An 8238-nucleotide genomic window follows, 5' to 3' on the forward strand; every position below is an offset into this window, starting at 1 on the left:
CTGCAAATCAAAATTACCATCTTTAAAAATAAGAAGAATGCGATCTTTGGCGATTGAAGTTTTCAAAATTATAAATAAAGATTGTCCTGTATATCTCCATGATTTGATTCACTTAAAGCAAAACACTTACTCTTTCAGATACCAGAATACAGCAGATCTACCACATGTAAGAACAACTGCATATGGCCTACAATCCTTCAGGTTTGCGGGTGCTAGGCTTTGGAATGAGCTGCCAGATGAGCTTCGAAAGCAATCATTTTTAAATCAATTCAAGAACTTGATAAATTCTTGGTCTGGCAGCTCATGCCAATGCTTTGCCTGCAAAACCACTTAATCTATGTTCATTATATTTTTGGTTTGTTGCTTTATTTTCAGCATGGCAAATTTATTTTATTATCTTTACTATAGTGCTTCTGCTGCTTTGTGCTAATTTTAGAAACTTTATGTGCTTTTAATGTGCTTTCTATGTGCAAACCATTTTATTTGTGCTTTTGTTTTTATCTCATAATTGCATGTATCAGTATGTGTTTAACTTATACGATGCTTAAAGAACTTTTGTGCAATGGTTATATACTGATATGAACTCTTGCTTTATATGTTTAATGTTGTGTGCATGACTCGATATGTATGTTTTGTTTTACTTGTTGTTATGTCGGTTTTAAAAGCTCTTCAGAGCTTATGTTTGTAATTGCTTGCTTATACCGACTCTAAATAAAGCTTTATGGTTACGGTGGCAAGGATTTGTATAGTTTTAAAGTTTTAGGGAGAGGCTCCTTTTTTATCTTTTGTGGGGGCAGGATAAAATTTTAAAAAAGCTGGACAACTAGTTTTGAGTAAAAAAAAAAAAGGGTACGATGCACTGTGGTACGATGAGCAATTTGGCAAAAAAAAAAGAACAAAATGATTACAATTTTTTTCATCCTAGCTTGTACTGTAAAATGCCCCTAAAAATTGGTTTTCAAAGGTTGTAAAAATTACCACCAGTAATGCAAGTCTAATTAGATAGCAGTTAATATTGTTCGGCATTTTTTCACCCTTTCAAACAAACCCAACATCAAGTAAATCCCTCATAAGTTAGTTTACTTTTCTCTTTATTTCATTGGTAACAGGAACGTACGTTTCTGATATATCATTATATAAAAGTCTATCCTGTTACCTTTTTCGTTTTGCACAGGTATGTTAAGATAAAAAATTTAACGACGTTTTTGTCTACAATTGTCTATACTGTTACTGTACTGAACCATAGCAACCATAGTAACAGGATAGACATAACAGGATAGACAGTTTTTTTCGTTTTTGATTGCTGTTGTGAAATAACTTCTCCCTTTGGTGAAGTGATTATGGTTTTCTATTGTGAATTTGGTTTTCAACATGTTACTGCACTTTTTACAAGCATACTGTTTGTGTAATTAATCAAAATTGTTGGTAACAGCATAGACATGAACAAAATTACACTCTATTTTTTTCACTAAATGTCTTGAAATTTCTTTTCTCTACACTGTCGTTGAAGAAACGAGGCGTTTTAAATGTAAAGATTACTTTGCACTTTTGAAATCAACACTGACTGATTCAATATTGAGGGGGAAGACAGAGGGTACCCTTCTACCTTCTCCCACCCCTCTTCTCCTTTCTCCTACCCCCGTTCTCCTTTCTCCCATTAGAATAAAACATCTCCTTTTGAGATATTTTTTCTTGAAATATTAGAAAAATTTTTAAAAGGAGAGATATTTTATTTTTTCTCCTTTCTCCCAGCCTTCCTATCCTTTCTCCTACCCCCTTTCTCCCACCCGCTTTCTCCTTTCTCCTACCCCTTTCTCCTTGTCTCCCTTACCCCTGTCCTCCCCCTCAATATTGATAGGAAGAATAATTTAACGGCTGATTTAAGTAGCGGCAATAGGATAGACATGCACCTCTCGTACGCTGATTGAATTTAGTTTGTAGTTAATGATATAGAAGCTACGATTTTTCGTTAGAGTAATAATTAACGTTCTTAAAAAGTCCCTTTTGCAGATATCAAGGCGATCAGAAAATAATCATTTGAAATGTGTTTTTCTGAAACTGTACGCACACAAATACCCCAAAAATCGGACTTAAATGCAGTTTCATCTTATCAAAATAGATGTAAGGTGTGTTTATTATTATGTTCTGAATCACAAATCCGACAAGCTTTCATTTAAAACATTACAACTGAAATTTCCATTAGAAATGAAATTTTTAGCATGGGTGTACTGAAAATTCGACATTTTTTGAAAATGACCCATATCATATCCGTTTAAAATTTTACTGGTGTTAACAAATCATTACTAAAGTTCAGTCAACTTTTTAAATAATTTAAAAGCTGCCAATGCAGGTTTCCTAAATAGACATGTTAGAAGAATGATATTTAGATCTTAATTATTTTGTTTTTGATACTAATTTTATCAGCAAGCGAGCCCGCAAGGTCGTGTTGATGAAGTCTGCACCAACATTTAAAATACCATTTAGTCATAAAAAAAGGATCCCATTTTATCGGCAATTCCGTTTTAACCATATCTTTTTTTGGTTAATAATATAAAATATGAAAATAAAATTGTCAGTAAACATGTGTGCACAAACACAAAACCGGGGGGGAAAATATTAAAAGAAATAAAGATTTGAGAATCATCAATATTTAGCGAGAAAGACCTTCAGAGATCATAGATAAATAAAAATGGGTATCCTATATTTCAGTTTTTCTTTCGGAGAAGACAATCGAAATGAAAAAGACTGCACAACAAATAATACCTGATATGTTTGGCATTCTCAGTATAGAGTCGCATGCCAGTAGATTCTCGAACTATACCTACTAGCTATATAGTTTTCATCAGATAAAAAAGTTTAGTAAAATACAAAAAGAGACATGAAGAGGGACAATAACTTGAAATTTCATTGACAATTCAGACAAAATGGTATTCTGCAGACGATAACCTTTCCCTGCTAGGTAAATTTAACTATTAAAAATATTACTAAAAAAGGGGATATATACTCTAACGGGGGACTGGTAAACACGGGCGAATAAACTGGTGATGTGTGCAAAAAATTACTCAAGATGTTTTTGTCCCTATGACACAATTTCAACGTAACCTAATATGGGTTTCAGACTGAAGACAACTTCAAGTTGAACAATGCCAACTTTTTATCTGAATACAATATTACAATATAAAAAAGAAGATGTGGTATGATTGCCAATGAGACAACTATCCACAAAAGACCAAAATGACACAGACATTAACAACTATAGGTCACCGTACGGCCTTTAACAATGAGCAAAGCCCATACCGCATAGTCAGCTATAATAGGCCCCGATAAGACAATGTAAAACAATTCAAACGAGAAAACTAACGGCCTTATTTAAGTAAAAAAATGAACGAAAAACAAATATGTAACACATAAACAAACGACAATCACTGAATTACAGTCTACTTTAATGGCCTCTTTAAACCTTATCTATAGAGAGACTTTTGCTTTGAACGACCGGCAACTATATAGATGAGGAAGAGTATTTAAAAAAAATCCTTGTCGTCCGTCCGTCCATCAAATATATCCGTAACACTTTAAAAAAAAATTGGGTCGACCCAATGTTGTCTTATTAGGTATGTAGGAGTATAGGGTCATCTTAGCCTTTTAGTAGTAAATCCTTTGCCGTTTTGGCGTACGATTTATAAATTGGAACGTCAAATTAAACGCCTCGAGTAAAGAAAATTCAACGCCCTCTGCATGCACGTTAAAGAAGTCTTGCAACAACTTTTTATGGGTTTGTACGTGGCATGCAAGGCAACACTTTTGTCTCTATCCATTATAGGAATTGTGTTTTCGAGCAATCAAACCCTGCATTCACACCTCGCAAAACATATTGTATTAATTGTTTATAATAGTTTCTCATACTAAATACACATGAAATAACTTTCACTGGACGTTAAGATAGCGACAACTTATCAATTTTAATTATGGATATAGGTTGCTGTCTTGCTTGCGTATACCAAAGTTGACAATATCCTTTTATGGACACACTACCCTAAAGTAAAATCTAGGAATGTAGTGCCCACTAAAGTTATTAAGAATGCCGTCACATGATTCATAATATCATTAACCTTTTATCAATCTAAATGTACAGCGATGGATTTCCTCTGCACTTCAATTATTTGTTCATTTCTATCTCCATCAAAGGATGAAAACGCCATTATGCAAATCCATTAAACTAAATAGTCTGTTTTGATAGCAACCATTGTATCTCTTCAACCGACAAAAAATCAAAACATTTATAATTGGCTAAATTCAGATATAAAACAGGGTGTATGGGATATTAATCTTGTTCTTATCTCAATAAGATACATACACATGTGAGGATGTTGAAAATTTTGTTGATATCGTTTCTTGTTTTACTTAGTCTTAATTGTGGTATGTATTGCTTTTATTTAAATTTGAATACAATTCAGTTTCTACAAGAACATATCACATTTGATTAAAATTTTAATGCTTTAAATTAACTAAGATAAATACGAGAAATATTGAAAATGCATTTTGGTTTAAGTGTACATATAAGTAGATCAGAAATTGGATATTATAATGAATAGTAAACCCATTTGATTTACAGTGGGAAAAGGAGAGATTTCATTGTCATCCTGTCTTCAACAATGTCATTTTTCTTCTTCAGTTAACACAAAAACAAAAAACAAAACCTTTTAAAAAGGATGACTGAGGAATAAGAATATAGTTACTTAGGTCTTCTTCCGATTGGCAGTAAACCCAGTAAATCACATGCCAAAGTGCGGTGTCCCTTTGGCATTGTGTGATGTACAAGACCCCAGCCATGTCCTGTCATATAGGGAATTTCAATCCGATGCTCTTTACACGTTAATAATCATTGCATCAACTGTTTGAGGGGTTCGTATATATATGGCATATTACAATACTAACTGATTTCCCCGATCTTCATTCCAGACAGTCTCTATTGGTACCTTGTTCTCGTTATTAACATGCATGAATATTGACACTGGACGGACGTTGACCAACCAAATATCTATCAATCAATAATTTCCATATTCCTGTTTCGTCAGTTGTTATACTGTTTTAGCCCGCATAATGTTGACATCTTTAGAACTCCCAAAAGATCTACAAATCAATAGAACAATTTTCTAAAGGTAACATTCATTTTATGGGGACACACAGTTTGAAAACAGGAATTACTAATAGTAATGGACATTGATAAAATTGAGAATGGAAATGGAGAATGTGTCAAAGAGACAACAGCCGGACCCCTAAACAAAAATGTATACTAGTTCAGTGATAATGGACGTTATACAGTACTAAACTCAGAAATATACACAAGAAACTAAAATAAGAAATCATACAAGACTAACAAAGGCCTGAGGCTTCTAAAGTGTTATATTTTAAATGACCATTATTACAAGAGGGTGGTAAAGGGTTATTTTTGTGCAACGTTTATATTATTTTTGTATTACTTTAATAATAAAGTTTGTTTTTTTTTTATTTCAATAAGATTCAGGAACATTTTTATAGTCCATGTTGAAACCCCCTCTCTTCATTTGCAAAAATCGAAATACAAAACAAAATTCATCTACCTCACCTACCCAGCCCCACCGCAAAACAAATATTGATATATATATATCAAAAATAGGTTTTCACTACGCGACGTATGGTGTGAACAAGAGTTTTACATGCATGCCATGCTTTAAACAGAATACATTTATATCCACATATTACCCCTTTCCAGTGCTATCAAATCCATCGAGGAAAAAGGAAACAGCACTGACATCGTTATTGAGAAGAGAAAGGCGATGGGGCCCAGACATTTTTGGGAAAGGATGCAGTTGTGACTTCCACGTACATTGTCATACTGACGCGGAATGTCGCCATCATGCTGCAGGTTCTCACGAGGTCTATATATGTTACTTTACCAAATGCTGTGGAACAAAGTGTGTGCCACATAACATGCACGTGCCTCACACTAGTAAAGAGGTTGGCCATGAGTAGTAAGTTTTGTTACAAATTTCAAGCAAAGTCAAGTTTGACCTCCAAACACTCAAAGCTATACACATCAGCAAGATTACGATTGAGATATACACAAGAGTCTTATAGTTTCTTTTTATTTCTTTTTTTTTTAAATGAACATGAACATAAAAATGTACAACAAAATAAGATGAAAAGACCACCAACAATATAGTAATTTATACGAAAGAAAAGTTTTTACCTATGGTATCGTCGCACTGAAATTATACTTCATGTAATGAATTTGCATCATCTAAAACCATACGATATATCGTATTCAAAATTTTGCGCATACACAAAATCATGAACAGTAACTGTTTAATGTGCCAACATGTTACAGCTGATTCTATTGAGTGTGTAGGCAAATGTTATATTTTCGGTTAGCTTGCTTGCTAGCTGAACCGCGAAGTCATTATTAGGTAAGGTATACTTCCCTCCTTTCGAAGTAGCCTAGTCCTACAGACAGATAGATTGATTATATGTAGGGCTACTCAGTAGCCTACTCTTCAATAAGGATAGTTTACCTCACCTAATAATGACTTCACGGTTCAACTAAAAAGCAAGCTAACCAAAGATATTACCTTTGCCTACACACTCAATGAAATCAGCTGTAATAAATCTATAGAATAAAGAATGGCTTGTCACGTTTGTTGTTGACTTAACAAAATTGATAGCAAGATATCATGTTGAGACTAAAGTGTTTGTTTCAAGCATTCTGCAATCAGTGCCCAAACTGATAAACTATACTGTGATCAATTGATTGATTGATTTGTGTTTAACGCCACATTCTGAACTGTTGGCTATTTTTTGGCGGACAATTTGTACTGGCGGAGGAATCCGGGGAGAGAACTACCAATCTTCAAATGATTGGAGTCGAACACGCATGTCACGTGCGGAAACTTACAACTTAAGTGTTTCAGTGTTGACAGTCTAATATATCCACTAGTTCATATGCATTGGCGTATATTTCATTTGTACCAAATATGAAAATGAACATAAAATACTTTTATTTATTTGTAGATAAACGAAAAGATACAGAAGTGGTGTGTTATGTTAGTGTATAACATTAAATAAGTGAACAATCATGTGCATCACATTAAATAAGTAAACATTCATGTGCATAATATCAAATAAGTGAGCAATCATGTGCATAATATCAAATTACTGAACATTCATATGCATACTATCGAATAAGTGAACATGTCATTCATTTGCATACTATTAAATAAGTATTCAGTCATTGTATGTTTTGACATTAATAAATTAATTTAGAATCATTTTATTAATTTATTAATGATGTGTATTAATTATATCCGACTGAGCCAATGGTTTGAAATTGCACCAATAAGCCGAATTTCCCGAAACGCCAAGATTAGATAAATTAAATGCCTTTCGATATATTGTTTAGACCTGACGCCTTATATTGCATAATAGTTTACCTCAAGTGGCAATAATGTAATGCATATTCAAGACAAAATCAAATCAGAAAACCATTGAAATAAGTCAGTTTTTTTGTGTAATCTTATTGTATACGGGAATGATGGCAGGGAAATTTGGACTGTCTATTTAAAATGGAGAGTATATGTTGGGTATGTCCAGTTCTTGCTTTGAAACAGGCCACTTACGGACTTCTTCAAGAGTTGTTAAAATGTTTCTTTATAAGTGAGCCCTTGACACACTCCCAAGTTCAGGCATTAAAGTTAACGGTCCCATTCCGACCGAACAAGCAACACTTTCGACTCATGGCATTGGTTTACTGACTGCCTGGGGAAATACCTCTTGCTTGCTCTCTGCTGGTTGAAACTCTAGAACACTCATTCCTTTCATCATAAAATATGAAACTCTCCTCGTCAAAGTAACAAGCAGCGATACGAGAAAATGCGTTCTGCTGTGTAGGTGTATTTTTTAAATTATTATGATATAATGCAAAACGTAGAGACATTTCAATTGCAATATACTAGTACATTATTAATTCTTGAACGTGGGATTATCTAGTAGGGCCAAAATGTGATGCAGAGTTGGTATTCATAATTTAAAAACGTTTCGTCAATCTGTATGCAGTTACAGTGATTTTCAAATACCCAGTTTTTATAGTCCTGAAAGTGGAAGTACAAGAGTAGGAAAAAAGGTAAATAAAAATACCAATAACGATTTATCAATCTGGACGTAGAAAAAGATTGTGAGACGTTTACGTTTTGATATAAAATCATG

The sequence above is a fragment of the Mytilus edulis genome, chromosome 10 (assembly GCF_963676685.1).
Source record: "Mytilus edulis chromosome 10, xbMytEdul2.2, whole genome shotgun sequence".
Taxonomy (NCBI): Eukaryota; Metazoa; Mollusca; class Bivalvia; order Mytilida; family Mytilidae; genus Mytilus; species Mytilus edulis.